Source organism: Hippocampus guttulatus, chromosome 1, assembly GCF_054856545.1.
Source record: "Hippocampus guttulatus isolate MCC_2025c chromosome 1, RoL_Hgut_1.0, whole genome shotgun sequence".
Taxonomy (NCBI): Eukaryota; Metazoa; Chordata; class Actinopteri; order Syngnathiformes; family Syngnathidae; genus Hippocampus; species Hippocampus guttulatus.
Window position 1 is genome coordinate 35,701,370 of NC_141261.1, and position 15,524 is coordinate 35,716,893.

Below are 15,524 nucleotides of genomic sequence, written 5' to 3' on the forward strand. Positions count from 1 at the left end.
ATCACTTTGAAAGACATTTTGTGGATTCTTTGAGCAACAGATAGTCAATTACTTTCTGAAGGTAGGTGTCTTCCCTATCAACTTTAAGCTCCGTCTGGTGAAGCTCCTTCTGAAGAAGAGCAGTTTACATACATACAGAACTGCATCCAGCTTAATATTTGTCAGTAAGATTTTCTAAAATTTGTTTTTTTCTCCAACTCAATCATTTTTTAAATACAAATAAAAATTTTGAGAAATACAAATCGGGTTTTAGTCTTGGTGCAATTTGATCTCAGCGCTGCTTTTGATATAATAAACCATCAGATTTTATTAAACAGACTTAAAAACCTGGTGGGCATCTCTGGTACTGGTTTTAATTGGTTTTATTCCTCTCTCACGGACAGATGTTTTTTGTAAGTATGGATACCTGTTCCTCCAGAACCATGAAAATTAAACGTGAGGTTCACCAAGGTTCAGTTTTAGGGCTAATACGTTTTAATCATTAAATGCTTCCCCTTGGGGATGTCATCAGGAGACAAGGCATCAGCTTCCACAGCTATGCTGATGATACACAGCTGTCTAATGCCGTATCTCATGGCGACACACCTTTTAAATTGTATTTTAGATATTAAGTCATGCATGGCAGAAAATTTCCGACAGCTCAATCAGGACAAAACTGAGGTTTTAGTTATTGGCCCTGAAGAGCGAAGAGAGAGAAACTTTTACCAAAAATACAGTATTTTAAACCCTCACAATGTCCGAAGAACGTCATTTTTGTTTCCGAGCTTAGTTTTATTCCTCATATTAAAAATGTAACTGAGATTGGTCTTTATCATCTCGAGAATATAGCCAGAGTCCAGTTTCTTTCGTAGGAAGTGCTGATGCGTGCTTTTATTTCCTGTCGCTCAGATGATTATAAAAAGAGTATTTCAAGCTTACAGCTACTCCAGAACTCAGCCGCACGAGTCCTGACGAGGACCGGGGGGGACGACACACACACACACACACATTACACCAGTTTTAAAACCGTTGCATTGCCCTGGCCTTTTAATTAATTAAAGGGTGAGGACGAAATCACATGGTGAAGCTGCATTCAGCCAGGCAGCCTGGTGGTCGACTGGTTGGCCCCTCGACCTCACAGTGCAGGGTTCAATTCCAGCTCTGGGCTTTCTGTGTGGAGTTTGCATGTTCTCCACGTGCCTGCGCGGGTTTTCTCCGGGTACTCCGGTTTCCTCCCACATCCTAAAAACATGCATGGCAGGTTAATGGAACACTCTAAATTGTGAATGTGTGAGTATGAGCGCAAATGGTTGTATGTTTATGTGTGCCCTGTGATTGGCCGGCAACCAGGTCAGGGTGTCACCCGCCTACTGCCTGAAGACAGCTGGGATAGGCTCCAGTACCACCTGCGGTCCTTGAGGGCCGTTTCCTTGCATGTTGTCCATGTCTCCCTGTTGCAACACACCTGATTCAAATGATCAGATCATCAGCAAGCTATGCAGAAGCCTGATATCGATCCTGTTCTTTTGAATCAGGTGTGCTGCAACTGGGAGAGATGGAAAACATGCAGGACGGGGACCTTTGAGGACCTTTGAGGACACTCCATATGCCCAGCAGGGCGCAACGCGGTCTGCCAAATTTCCAAACATGGTCGCGTTACGAAAATCAAGATGCGCCGTGTATTGTCGACAAAAACATGGACGAGGGAGTCAATCATCAATTGCACAATTGTTACTGTGTTGTTAAAGGGGACATATCATGTAAAGTTGACTTTTTATTTGCTTGTATAGAAATAGTTGAGTGTCTGGAGTATCCACCCTCCCATGAAGTTTGCCATTCAACAACCAATGAACCCCTTTGTAATCTATCTCTGTGTTTGTGAAATTATGTCTGTGAGCAAGCCGTTTTGAATTTGAATTGTCTTCACAATTTAACTAATTTAATAGTATGTTACGTTCTTTGCAGGTACAAATCTTGATCACGTGGGAAGACTGGAAAAGAAAAATGACAATGCATCTCTGGTATTGTTCAGGGGGCCAGGCAAAATGTGGACACGGGCTGTAGTTTGGAGACCGCTGACCTACTGTATCACGCGATCATGAGAATGGAAGTCTTATTCGACATTTGCATGAGACAGAACTGTCCAAGTTTTATTTGGACGACTATGAACTGTTTTAAATGGTGAAAAAAAAAACTTATGGATGGATGGATGGATGTTTTCACATCTTAAGTGAAATATCTGATATGAAAATACAACATGCAATACGCAGTGGGTGACTTACTGTATATTCATATGGCTCTCAAGGATGTCAAACTATTACTGACAGTATGTTTGTACAGGGGTGACAGTTGGACTCATATTTTTCAGTGTTCATAATTGGGAAGCAAGGACTGCATCTGGGGGCGGCCCAGTGGTCAACTGGTTCGTGCGTCGCCCTCAAAGTGCAGATTCCAACTCCGGCCTCACTGTGTGGAGTTTGCATGTTCTCCCCGTGCCTGCGTGGGTTTTCATGTTCCAAAAACATGCGTGGCAGGTCAATGCAACACTCTAACTTGCCCTCAGGTGTGATTGTGAGTGCGAATGGTCGTTCGTCCATGTGTGCCCTGCAATTGGCTGGCAACCAGTTGAGGGTATATCCTGCCTAGTGCCCGAAGGACAGCCGGGATAGGCTCCAGCATGCCCGAGACCCTCATTCGGAGAAGCGGATTACAAAATGGATGGATGGATATTTTGATACCCAAGTTTGAAGTCAGTGGCATGAAACCTCTTGTAAATGCGCAAAAAATGTTGCTGTACATGTTAGGGTATGGCGACCAAAGACTTTTGTCTATGACTGAGAGTGCGACATGAGCCTACCCAATTTTCGTTGAACTGAGTCAAACCTACTGGGATAGGGCTCTGTTAAAACTGTGGAGGATAGGGTGACATGGAGAACGATCACATGACGCAAGAGGAAGGAGCTGTGAGGTGGAAATGAGCACTTATGTAATGGGTGCGCCATGTGGAGTAATGAAAGGTATAAAGTTAAAAGATTTCGGCGACAGACCCTTTTTTTTGTACTTGTGCACGCCAACTTTAAAATATAACGTTCCCCACCAAGTCCAATGTGTGTGCAAAGTTCGGTGAGATTTTGGTCATGTTTAGGGTCTCAAAAGTGCCATACTTTGCAGAGAAGGATAATCATTCCTACGGAAATAGTAGGACCTGAGCAGCGACTGCTACCTGCCGACACCTTTAAATTTCTTAGTGGTTATAAAGTCCTTCCACAGCCTGGCATGGAAACTGAGGGATGGCACGGCAAAGTTTGTATCCCAGTAAAATAGGCCAACACTTTTCAAGAAGTGAGTGGTCAACACAATGAACACTTTACATTCAAACCGAAGAATCAATGAACAAATGCAATGTTTGAGTTTAGCATTGGAAAAAAACCTACCTCTTAGCAATTCAGAAAAACTCTTGGGATTATGCTGATTTCAACATTGAGACATAATGAAAAGAAAATGTCAACTTTGAATTCCTCTTCTGTGAGACAACAGTCAGTGATTGCAGAGAGAGCTTTTACAGAGTTCATTTGGAGACACAATTCAGGAGTCACAGCACTTCAATGAGTGATGACTCAAGGGTTCACCTTTGTGTTTTGCAGCTCTGCTTTGGTTCCTTTCTCTGGATTTATAGCAAAAAAAACCAAAAAACACTACCTTTGCTTAGCTGTGATCGGACACTCTCCGTTTTTCCCGACACAGGTGTAAAGGTGCGCTACTGTTGCTGCTCTGTCTTTGGCGACATTAGCCACAGCCGTGAGCCAGTGTTTGCTTCGACGTCAATTATCCAATCAACAACGCGAGTCAGCTGCGACAGTTCGCATTGCGCAGACTCCAACGCTTGAGATTCTCATTTTTTGCCTTGGAAATGTCCTTTCCAAGCGAGATGACGACAAGGCCCTACAGGAGTGAATGGGGCTTCGTTTACTTTTTTCCCGTCTACTTTCAATGTTGTCACGCTAATAACAGTCTAACTCAATTTTCTTTTTTTTTGTGCCAAATGACTTCTTTTTTGCTGGAAATGACTCTCCACCATCTAATCTCAAAGGCAAAACTTGAGTTAGTTATTAGTTATGTTATTAGCATGACAATATGTCAATGAGAGGACATCACAACGTACAACGCAGAGCAACAGAAGGTGCAAACATAAATCAAATTCAATGTTTTTTTTTTCTTTGTACAGCCCGACATCAGAAGAGATTCCTTCCAGGCTCCGCGGATATAACTGATTTACAAAAAATGAACAGCTTGGAAACAGCAATGGTAAATATATTTGACATGAGAAAATAGACAAACAGCTGCCCTGCTGGGTGTTCCTCGTTCTTCTCAGTGAGGAAAATCCCAAAAGCCCAGTGGAACAAAAGGGAAAAGTCACGGAGAATCACTCTGAATGAGATCGATTTTCACACTTTGTACTTAAACAAAAAAGGTTATATTTACAGAGAAAAGGAGAACAGGAAGTAGGAAAAGTAACTATTTTTTATATTTATTTTAGTGCTATCAAACGATTAAAATATTTAATCGGGATTAAAAACACAACAGTCAAAATTAACTCAATTAATCTTGATTACTCACACATTATCGTTTCTAAATTTCCTTTTATATATTTTTTTGTCCTAATTTTTCCCGTTTTAATGCTCTCATCAACATGGAATCATGGATCAGTTTTCTATGTGCAAAATGCAAATATTTACAATTTCAATTTTACATGAACATTTTTCACTTGGAGCAGTTATTCACACATAATCTCTCACACAATATTACTGTCCACCAACAACAGTGAAAAAAATATTTTGTCACACAACAGCTCCTTTAACAGCTCTTTTTAGGGAATCAAAACAGAGCAATATAAAATTATAAAGTGTACATCTAAGGTAAACTAGAACTCAGCCAAAAGTCACTATAGGCCAGTGGTTCTCAATTATTTTCTGTCATGCTCCCCCCCCCCCAGGAAGAGGAAACCATCTCGCGCCCCCCCCACCCGCACGACTATAAATAGTATCTTTAAAATTGTTACAAGTACACCTCTGCATAACACTGTATCCTTATTAACGTATAAGAGAATAAAAAAAGATATATGGACCAAAGCATAGCTTAACTAACTGTAACAGAAAAGATGCATCTGAAATTCAAAAATAACATTAAATCCTTAATTTAACTATAAATATTTTTTGACTACGCGGCCCGGTAGTCCAGCGGTTAGCACGTCGACTTCACAGTGCAATTCCAGCTCCGGCCTCCCTGTGTGGAGTTTGCATGTTCTCCCCGGGCCTGCGTGGGTTTACTCCGGGTGCTCCGGTTTCCTCCCACATTCCAAAAACATGCGTGGCAGGCTGATTGAACTCTCTAAAATTGTCCCTAGGTGTGAATATGAGCGTGGATGGTTCTTTGTCTCTGTGTGCCCTGCGATTGGCTGGCAACCGATTCAGGGTGCCCCCCGCCTACTGCCCGAAGACAGCTGGGATGGGCTCCAGCACCCCCCACGACCCTAGTGAGGATCAAGCAGTTCGGAAAATGGATGGATGGATATTTTTTGACTGACCATGTCAAACAATACGATACTGAAAATTTTAATTACATTAAATCAATAACTAATAATGCATTCAAACTAATCACCAACATGATCTCAGGAGCACAATATTAAAAAAACTTCAACCAGCAAAACAAAAAAATATAAAATAATTTGTGTTTTTTTTTTTTAATCAAAGATGATGTCTGGATTAATGGCTACAATGAGCACGTTTTGCAATGCACAGCTTTTCGAAGCGAGGTTTGAAGCAGGACACAGCAACTCTCGGCTCCTGCTCAATGTGTATTTAGTTTACTGAAGTAGCAGTCACAAAAGCGGCATTATTGTTGGCAATATTCGGCACGTTTTCGCTGAAAAGAACTCAAGTAGCTTATCAGCGTGTAATGTCTTAAGTGACGCCTTAATTTATTTGGCTTCATGCTGTCCGCTACCATCATTTTTAGACACAGTAAGCACACCAACCTTTCCTCGTTTGGCACCGTAGTCACAGTGGAGCCAAGCGCTACATAGCCTCGTCATATTTCCTCCCTTACAATGCTCCCTGCACAAACTCTGTCAATGAGATCGCCACTGCCCCCTAATGCAGTGGAGGTGCAATTGCACTTTATTAACGGACAGTAAAAAAAGAAAAAGCATGTTCCCTGAGGTCAAGCACGCCCCCCTTGACGGAGCCTCGCACCGCCCCAGGGGGATACGCCCCACTATTTGCGAAACACTGCGAGAGGCTGTGTGTGTCACGTTGCGAGGTGGACCCTAAAAAGCAGGCAGGAGGGAGGAGCAGGGTGTATTTGAAGAATTGTATTAAAACAAAGAAAACTAAATCCCAAACACACAAAGTCCAAAGTATCAAACAAAAAACCATGACTAAAGCTAAAACATAACAATGAACTAAACATGACAGAAACTAAGAGCAAACAGCAACACACATGACAGTAGCAAAAGCAACACAACACACATGACAGTAGCAAGAAGCAACAATGACCCGACACTGAATGTTCGGGCTGGGAGTCCTTTTAAACAACTAATTACCAAATGACCAACAGGTGTGCAGCTGCCGGGGGAGCCCTACAGTGCCACCTGTTGGTCCCTAAACCGAATCATGACAGTACCCCTCCCTCAAGGGAGGGGTCCCAGATGTCCCAAAGTTGTCCAAAAGGGTTGCCTCGCCGGGGAACAGGAATTAAAAGCGACGGCAACCCTTGCCTCGCCGCAGAACAAGAACAAAAGCGACGGCGACCTTCGCCTCGCCGAAATACAAGAACAATAAGCGACGGTGACCTTCACCTCGCCAGGGAACAGGAACAAAAGCGACGGCAATCCTTTTGGCTGGGCGTGGCCTGACGTGGACGGAGCTCGACGTAACGGGGGACATGGAACAGCCGGACGTGAACAGGGGCTCGGCCTGACGTGGGCGTGGACGTGGCACGGCTCGTCGTCGACGTGAATGCGACTCAGCTCCAACAGACACGTGACGAGCCTCGGCTCAACGTAGACGCGGACGGGACTCGGCCCACCGTAGACGTGGCTTGACGAGACGAAAACAGGACAGCCGCATCCCCAGCGCTGCCTGAAAGGGGAAAGGGGTGTCGGCCGCAGACGCGCTCCGCCAGGCACATGGTGGAACAGGGACCAGTCCTTAGTACCTGCGGGGTCCAGGTGGTCGGGTCATTCTGTCACGTAGCGAGGTGGTGGTGGACCCCAAAAAGCAGGCAGGAGGGAGGAGCAGGGTGTATTTGAAGAATTGTATTTAAAACAAAGAAAACTACATCCAAAACAAACAAAGTCCAAAGTATCAAACAAAAACCATGGCTAAAGCTAAAACATAACAATGAACTAAACATGACAGAAACTAAGAGCAAAAGCAACACAACACACATGACAGTAGCAAGAAGCAACAATGACCCGACACTGAATGTTCGGGCTGGGAGTCCTTTTAAACAACTAATTACCAAATGACCAACAGGTGTGCAGCTGCCGGGGGAGCCCTACAGTGCCACCTGTTGGTCCCTAAACCGAATCATGACAGTGTGGATTTAAGCCATGGTTGCATACTTTGTTTTTCTCTAGTTTGCTTTGAACACAGCAGTCAGGCTATGTGGATTCTGTTGGTCCTTCTTGCGCGGATGTCTCTCTATGGTTTTGTGTAGACATCATTTCGTATGACTACACTTGGTTCGAGGCACAACACTGGAGACGTTTTATTTTCAGTGTCGTCGCTACCACTCCACCGCTGAACTCTCGACGTGCCTCAGCGCACCGTCACTGTCAGACGAACACAGGGGAGCTCCACCCCCTTTATTTATATGGACACGGAACACGGTAACCTTCCACACAAAATAGTTCCAAACAAGTAACAATTGTGTCAGTGGCATACATCACACTCAACAGGCTACCTGCTCTCTATTCACCAGAGGCTCATTAACCTAGTCTCTTATTTCTCTCCCGAAACAGTGTCTTCTCCCGCTTGGTGTACCTTAGCCTTCTCCGCTACGTACAATTTCTGTACACAGCTTGTAATGGAGGCTCTCGCTGGCAATCCGTAGTGGAGTCGTTAGATGCAATGCGAATGATTTCAGCTAGAGTCTAGCTGTGGACAATGTTGACAGGCTTGCATCAGTTGCCATACATTTAGACTAAATGTATAGCTAAATTATTTAGCTATGGCTTCAGCAAATTTGTTCTTCGTCGTGTTATCCATTTTCTTTGCATTGAAATGATCCATAGCTGTCTGTCTTAGACGAGGGGGCGGAGTACTCTCATCAGCTGTGTGCTTGGCCATTAAGTGGTATTTCAGACTCGACATGCTATGATGATAGCTCAGTTTACGCAAAACATCCAGGTAACTTTGGTCTTGTCAGTGGAACCATCTGGCAACTTTTTAAAAGTAATCTTTCCATTCATAAACTCTTTAAGTATCCGTTTTCAGTGTCTCGCGCTGCCATGGCTGGCAAAACAGACATGGGCGTGGACCTGTGCAGCGCGCTTGTTGTTTTGTTTCCGGTTTTTTTATAGAGCAATGTAACATCCGCTGTGACGTGTTGCCGCGTTAATCTCGCGATAAAAAAATTAATCACGTTAAATTAATGCAGATAAAAGCCTGATAGATTAACCCTAACCCTAAACTGACAGCACTAATTTATTTATATTTTATCAATCTGAAATGAAAATTAAATCTGACTATACAGGTTAATCCCGCCCTATAAATAGCATTGGTGTATATTTACTAATAAGATTAATAAATAAATTGAATCATTCTTACCTTTTTGGATTTTAAGGCATATTGACTACTCACGCAACACAAATTACACCAACCCCAATGTATAATGGTGTATTTCACTAAGCAATCAATCAAAAACATCATTGACATAATGGGGTGGATTTGAAAGAAACTGAAAAAATATATATATAATTAAGCGTCATTTTAACCAAATATTGATTGGAGTACAGTATGTTTTTCTGTTTATACTAGTACGATTTGTAGTTTGAACAAAAGTTGATCATAATCACACACTTGCTGTAATTTTAATTTTAAGAAAACTATTTAATTTCACATATTACTCAATTTGACTGTGTTATGGCTTTCATGCCTGCATTATTAATAGGTTGAGAATTGACAATATTTTCCTCGAAATACTACAGCCATTTTTTAAAGTGTTGCAGAGCTCAAATGGTTTATAAAGGTTAGGATGGGGACAGCATGTACAGTAAAAAGTATGTGGGCAAAAAATATACAATCCATCATGCAAAATAAATAAATAAATAAAGCCAGCTAAAATGAAGGTTAGCGTATGTGGGGTAGGGAGACAGACAGAAAAGCAGAGAGAGAGATTAATGTGTTAGGCTTGTGGAGCACTCTAAAATTATAGGTAATTACATTTCAAATTACCGACAGGAACAAGCGTGAACTCCCTGACTGTGGCACACCAGGAAGTGCATTATGGGCGGCAGAGCCCGTGAGTGACACTTGTATATTTTTAAGACATTTCCAAATGTGCCGAAAGTTGCTGTCAGTCAAATTATTTTTGTGGCAAAAAGGAATGGTGTGTGTCCAGCCAAGTTCTGCCGCAACAAACTCAACCCACTAAGTCTTTACACGGTTCCCGCAAAGGCAAGAGCATAAAGTGGCCAAAAGGTAAAAAAAAATGGAGGTCCAGCTCAAGCCTATATAAATATTAAGATATGATTATGATATGCTGAGGCTTCATCTCAGCTTCTGGTCAATGGCTGCGAAGAAAGGATTTTGGAATGGGTGGACCCGTTTGGAGGTTGGGGGGGATAAAGGGCTTCGCACATCTGGCTCACAGTTGAGAGGTCCCAGGTTCGATCTCTCATCTCTGGCCCCCCGTGGAGAGTTGACGTGTTTTCCCTTCACATTTCAAAAACCTGCACGACTCGAAATTATCTTGAGGTGACAATGTGAGTTTGAATGCTGTGGTGTGCTGAGATGTGTCCTGTGATTGGCAGGCGAGTAGTCCACGGTGTATCCCGCCTCTTGCACCAAGTCAACTTGGGTAGGCTCCAGCTCACCCGCAACCCGAGTGTGGTCGATTAGTAAAAAAAAATGGATGAATGGATAGATGGGTGGTAGTGGGTTTTTAAATTTTTTTTTGAAAAAGAAGCAAATTGGTCTGGACCCTAAAACATGAAATGAAGGAAATGAGCACAATTTAAACTATTTGCTGTGGTAATTATTGTCGTATCGGGATGTTATTAATCAAGATATTGTATTTGGAGTGGGCTTTGAAAACCGCTGGTTCTGTTATCTGCATATTGTTAAGGAGTTTAGAATGGGAGAGCATTTGAGAATGCGGTGAGTAAGGAAAACGACACAACCTTCACTTTGCAAGACCCGAATAAAATGAATCAGCCGTGTGACAGAATCAAATTCTTCCATCGAACATTGAGACTTTGAATACAGTGATATCAGATACCTCAATCAAATAATGTGTGGCATAAAATGGCTCAAGGTTTGAGAAGTAGGAGGGAATGAAAAGGGATTTGCAGCTAAGTTATTGGAGCAACATCACAGAAAGAAATGAAAGATGACAAATTCACCAGCAAGAGCTTTGGCCAAAGATGTCTTTCCTTTATTTTGTGTCATTTTTGGAACTCCTGGCTGACTGGTGTGGTTGTTGCTAAGGAATGTGCAGTGGCACACAAAGAGCAGAGATCCAGAAACTCAGTGGGAGAGGACTCACACTCCCATTCTCTATTTGTCCACATTTGTTCATCTCCTCTTCACTAAGTCTTTCGCTTGCACAACTTTGTTTTGCCTCCAAGAGCAATCGATGTTTCACCCCATGTCTCTCACTGGCACTCTTACCTTTCAGCAGGTACAGTATTGTTTCTTCTCATTTCTCTATCTTTATTTCAAGTAGCACAAACAAAAACGCAACACACACGCACACACACTGGAGCAGCAGTTGTGTGGGAGCCTGTGCAAGTGACGTTGTTGAGAGGCCAACAAGCCAAAGCCGACTCAGGAGGTTAAATGCAAATAGCAGAAAAGCTGCCGGTGTGCCCGGCTGAGATCAAAGATCCTCCCTTACATAGCTCTGTTCTGCTCGGCATGTATGAACAGCCTTTACGTCCACACACAGCCTACATGCTTGTGTAGGTGTGTGAGCATACCAATACTCAAGGTGTGTGCATACTTAAGCATTTGTCTTTGTGAGTGTGTGTGTGTGTGTGTGTGTGTGTGTGTGCGCGAGCAGACCTTTACAAGGGCAAATCAACAGCAGGATTGTGGGGTTTTGAAAGCGGTACTCATTTGAACACGAGTTCAGACTTTAAAAGAATTTATGCTTCAGGCTTTTGAGTCACATTGCAAAAATAGGACTGAATCGCTGACGGAGAACGGTTATTCAAATGTGTTCTTCAATAAAAAACAACCCCAAATCTATTCTTTGGAACAATGCAACCAAACAAGAGAGAATAAGAATATAGAAAAGCATTTCACAGCTTCTGGTGTTGTGTTGCAGCAGAGTAAATATGAGAGGTATGGAATGTATTTAACTCGATGCTGAACTGCTTCGATTCAAATAATTGTGGAAATCCGTAGATAACATCAATACAGGAAATATCAGGGGAAGGCAAACATTTTGAAAAATTAATTCAATTTTACGCCTCAAGGCGGAGGGGTTTGCATGGCCCAGTGATCCGAGTTGTCTGCATGGGTCTTTCTGCCCGTGGCAGGGTCACCCATGGCAAACAGGTTCTTGGCGTAGGGCCAAACAAAGCTCGGCTTAAAGACTCCTATGACGATGATAAAAAGTGGATTATCTTTTCCCCTCCCCAGTGGAGCTCAAAGGCAAACGCCTGGTGGCCAGGCCTGCACCCATGGCACGGGGTCCGGCCGATTCCCCTTCTCTTGGGCTTCTTACCTGTAAAAGGGGCCATAGGGGTCAGGTGCAATGTGAGCCTGGTGGTGGCCGAAGGCAGAGACCTTGGCGGTGCGATCTCCAGCTACAGCTAAGCTGGCTCTCGGGATGTGGAATATCACTTTTCTGGCAGGGAAACAGACCGAGATGGTGCGGTCGATCGAGAAGCTAGGACGAGACATCATTGGGGTCGCCTCAACAGACTGCTTGGGCTCTCATGGTACCAGTCCTCGAGAGGAGCTGGACTCTTTTCCACTCGAGGTTGTACACGGTAAGAGGCGCTGAGCAGCTACGGGCTTACTTTTTGCCTTCCGGCTTGGTGCCAGTACATTGGGGTTCATTCAGGTGGACAACAGGGTAGCCTCTCTTTGCCTTTGAGTGGGCGGACCAGTCCCGACTGTTGTTTGTGCTTATGACAATGATGGATTAACCAGTGCAGGCGAGAGCTACTGATTCATGTGAAAACAACAAATTACATGGACAAGGACAGGGTTTTTTCTTTGTCTGCCCCCACTGTGGTTTTCAAATAAAATAATACCAAATTTGATTGAAATGACACCTGCAGCGGCTCCTCTTGTTTTATGTTGAGAGGGAAGAAATTTGATCTGTGCTGTATGTTACATGTTACACATACAGTAGACTTGACAATAAAATTTGATCCAATCCAAATGTGTCCATCCTGAAGATGGTATTATATAAATATTGTCTGACATGAAGATGGACACATTTCAATGCTCAGTTGCTCCTCGTCTGTGAGTCTTGCTGCCTTCGCACCTTTCATCCAGGGGTCCCCAACCTCCGGGCTGCACAGAAAGAATAAATAATTTACATTTCTTCCGTTTTATTCATTTCAATCTGAAAGACGTTTTATTATGAAAAATTACCGGATTCTCTGTTATATTAGTCTACTGTATGTCACTCTTGACGCAGGTGAATGCATGCTTCACGTGATAGGTTACCGCATAAAAAAACAAACGTCTTTTGAAAAGTTTCTTCGGGAAGCCGAAAAGGCCCAGCCAGGAGACAGAAGAGGAGGAGCCTACGACTTTCAAGAAAGAGAAGGCTACATTTAATAGACAGTATCAGGAGTCCTATTTCAAATACGACTTCATCTCAAGATTCGCACGCACCAAGCCTACTCTGCAGAATAAACGGCGATGGTGAGTCGTATTTTTCACGCACTTTTTATTTGTGTATCTTATTTTGAAGGCACGTTTAAACGTTACCACAGTGACCAGAGAATGTTGCGGCCAGATAGGACGTTCCTCGTGTCATGATTCGTGTTTATTATTATGTTTCGAAAATACCACACTTTTCATGCAGGTCATATCATATTATATTGTTGTATCTATCCGACCTTAAAAGGCTGGTCCCTGAAAATATTGTCTGACATGAAACTGGTCCGTTGGGCAAAAAAGGTTGGGGACCTCTGCTTTAATCAGTGGAAGGCTTGCTCCATTGACTTGAGGCTATTCATTTTAAAATTAAAAAACATCTTTATTTATTTAACCATAATCTATCCAGGTAAGGCACTTACTTGTCAAACTCAAGGCCTGGGGGCCAGATGTGGCCCGCGAAATCAAATCATGTGTTAATTTGCACAATCTATCATGTATGCGATGACATGATCCTTGCTAAAATCTGTCCCGAAACGTCAAATTGTCATGTGTAGTAAATACGCTGGCGTGTATGTCGCCGCTTCTCACTCCAAAACTTTTCCAAAACTTTTCAAAAGCTCAGATATTTCTTCTGATTTTTCTTTTGCCCTTCTGTTTTTGGACTGTTTGGACTGTGATTGATGTAACAAATCATAGCTTCACCCGATCAATCAAACCCCAAATCGTAACTTAGTCCACGGGCTAACGCCGGTAGCTTAAATTTACCGGCTGTCACCGCACCGGCCTTTCTCCCTCGTCATGGGGCGGCACAACTTCGCCGCCTTTGGGTTATTTCTGATACTCCTGACGTTCTGCCATCATCCAGTGACAGGACTACTCCACTATTCTGTCGCGGATCTTCTCCGGATCCGGAGGATTGCACCGGAGCCTCCACCGCCGGAACTGCACCATCATCCTGACATCGCTCGCCTGCCTCGACGTCGCTACATTCACCGCGGGTCGCGTAGACATGTTGACTACAAAGATCCTGGCTCAATCAAATCGACCTGGTCCACTTCTCGACGTCCTCCCAGAAACCGCGGCCGCAACACCAACTACTATGCAGTAGCCCGCCTGGCTAGGTCGGCTAACAGCACTGCCGCCGTCAAACATGACACCTCCGCTGTCAACTTTGGACTGCTGAACATCCGCTCACTTACGAACAAGGGACACCTCATTCAAGACGTCCTCGCCGAACGCAAACTTGACTTCCTCTTTTTAACAGTAACCTGGCAACAAACAAACGACTTCGCTGCTCTGAATGACTCCACTCCTCCCGGCTTTGTTTACATCTGCCGTCCCCGTGGCAACGGCCGTGGAGGAGGCCTCGCGGTAATCCACCGCGAGAAGTGGAAAGTCTTACCAGTCTCCGTTCCTGCATCAAGCTCTTTTGAATGCATGGTGTTTAAACTCCCTGGACCAACGCCAACCATCATTGCCACAGTTTATCGCCCCCCGAAGCCACATAGCGATTTCATCAATGAATTTTCCAGCTTAATCACACACTTATCCACTCTCTCGCCAAATTTAATTTTGCTGGGAGATTTCAATATTCACATGGACAACCCCGACCTGCCACTCACAAGAGACTTCACATCCTACCTGGAGAGCCTCACGATACACTGTCTTACTGACTTCCCCACCCACATCAAAGGCCACACATTGGACTTGGTTTGCTGCTCTGGCCTCTCCCCCTCCAAGCCCACTGCTGATGTTTTTCCTGAAACCGATCATTTCCTCCTCACTTTTAACACCGTACTCCGTCTCTCTACAATCAAAACCTCCCGCCTCATTTCTTTTCGTAATACCAAAAATATCAACATTGACACCGTCTGCTCCATTATCGACCGTTCCCCGCCCCCAGACGCCCTTTCAAACCCGGATGACCTCACCGCTCACTACAATGCCTGCCTCACAAATATTCTAAATTCTCTCGCCCCCCTGAAGACCAGGACTGCTTCATTCTCTACATCTGCCCCCTGGTTTACACCCGCTCTTAGATCATTGAAATCAAAAAACCGCCAACTTGAGCGACTCTATAAGAAAACCGGTCTCACCATCCATAAGGACATGTACACTACCCATATCACTAAATACAAGGACCAAATTGCACAAACCAAATCCAGCTACTACTCCGGCCTCATCCTCTCCAACGAAGGAAATTCAAGAACTCTCTTCTCCGTCATGAACAAAATCCTCCGGCCACCAAACTCTCTCCCCCTCCACCTGTACTCCACAGCAACCTGCAACTCCATAATGGAACACTTCAATCACAACATCCTTAAGATCCATCACCAACTCCATCAAAACCTGCCTGCTCCCCCCCCCCCCCCCCATCTGAACCTTCTTCTCCTTGTCATTTCTTCTCCAGTTTTGTTCCACCAACGACTGCTGAATTATCCAACCTCATACTCAAATCCAAGCCCACCACTTGCC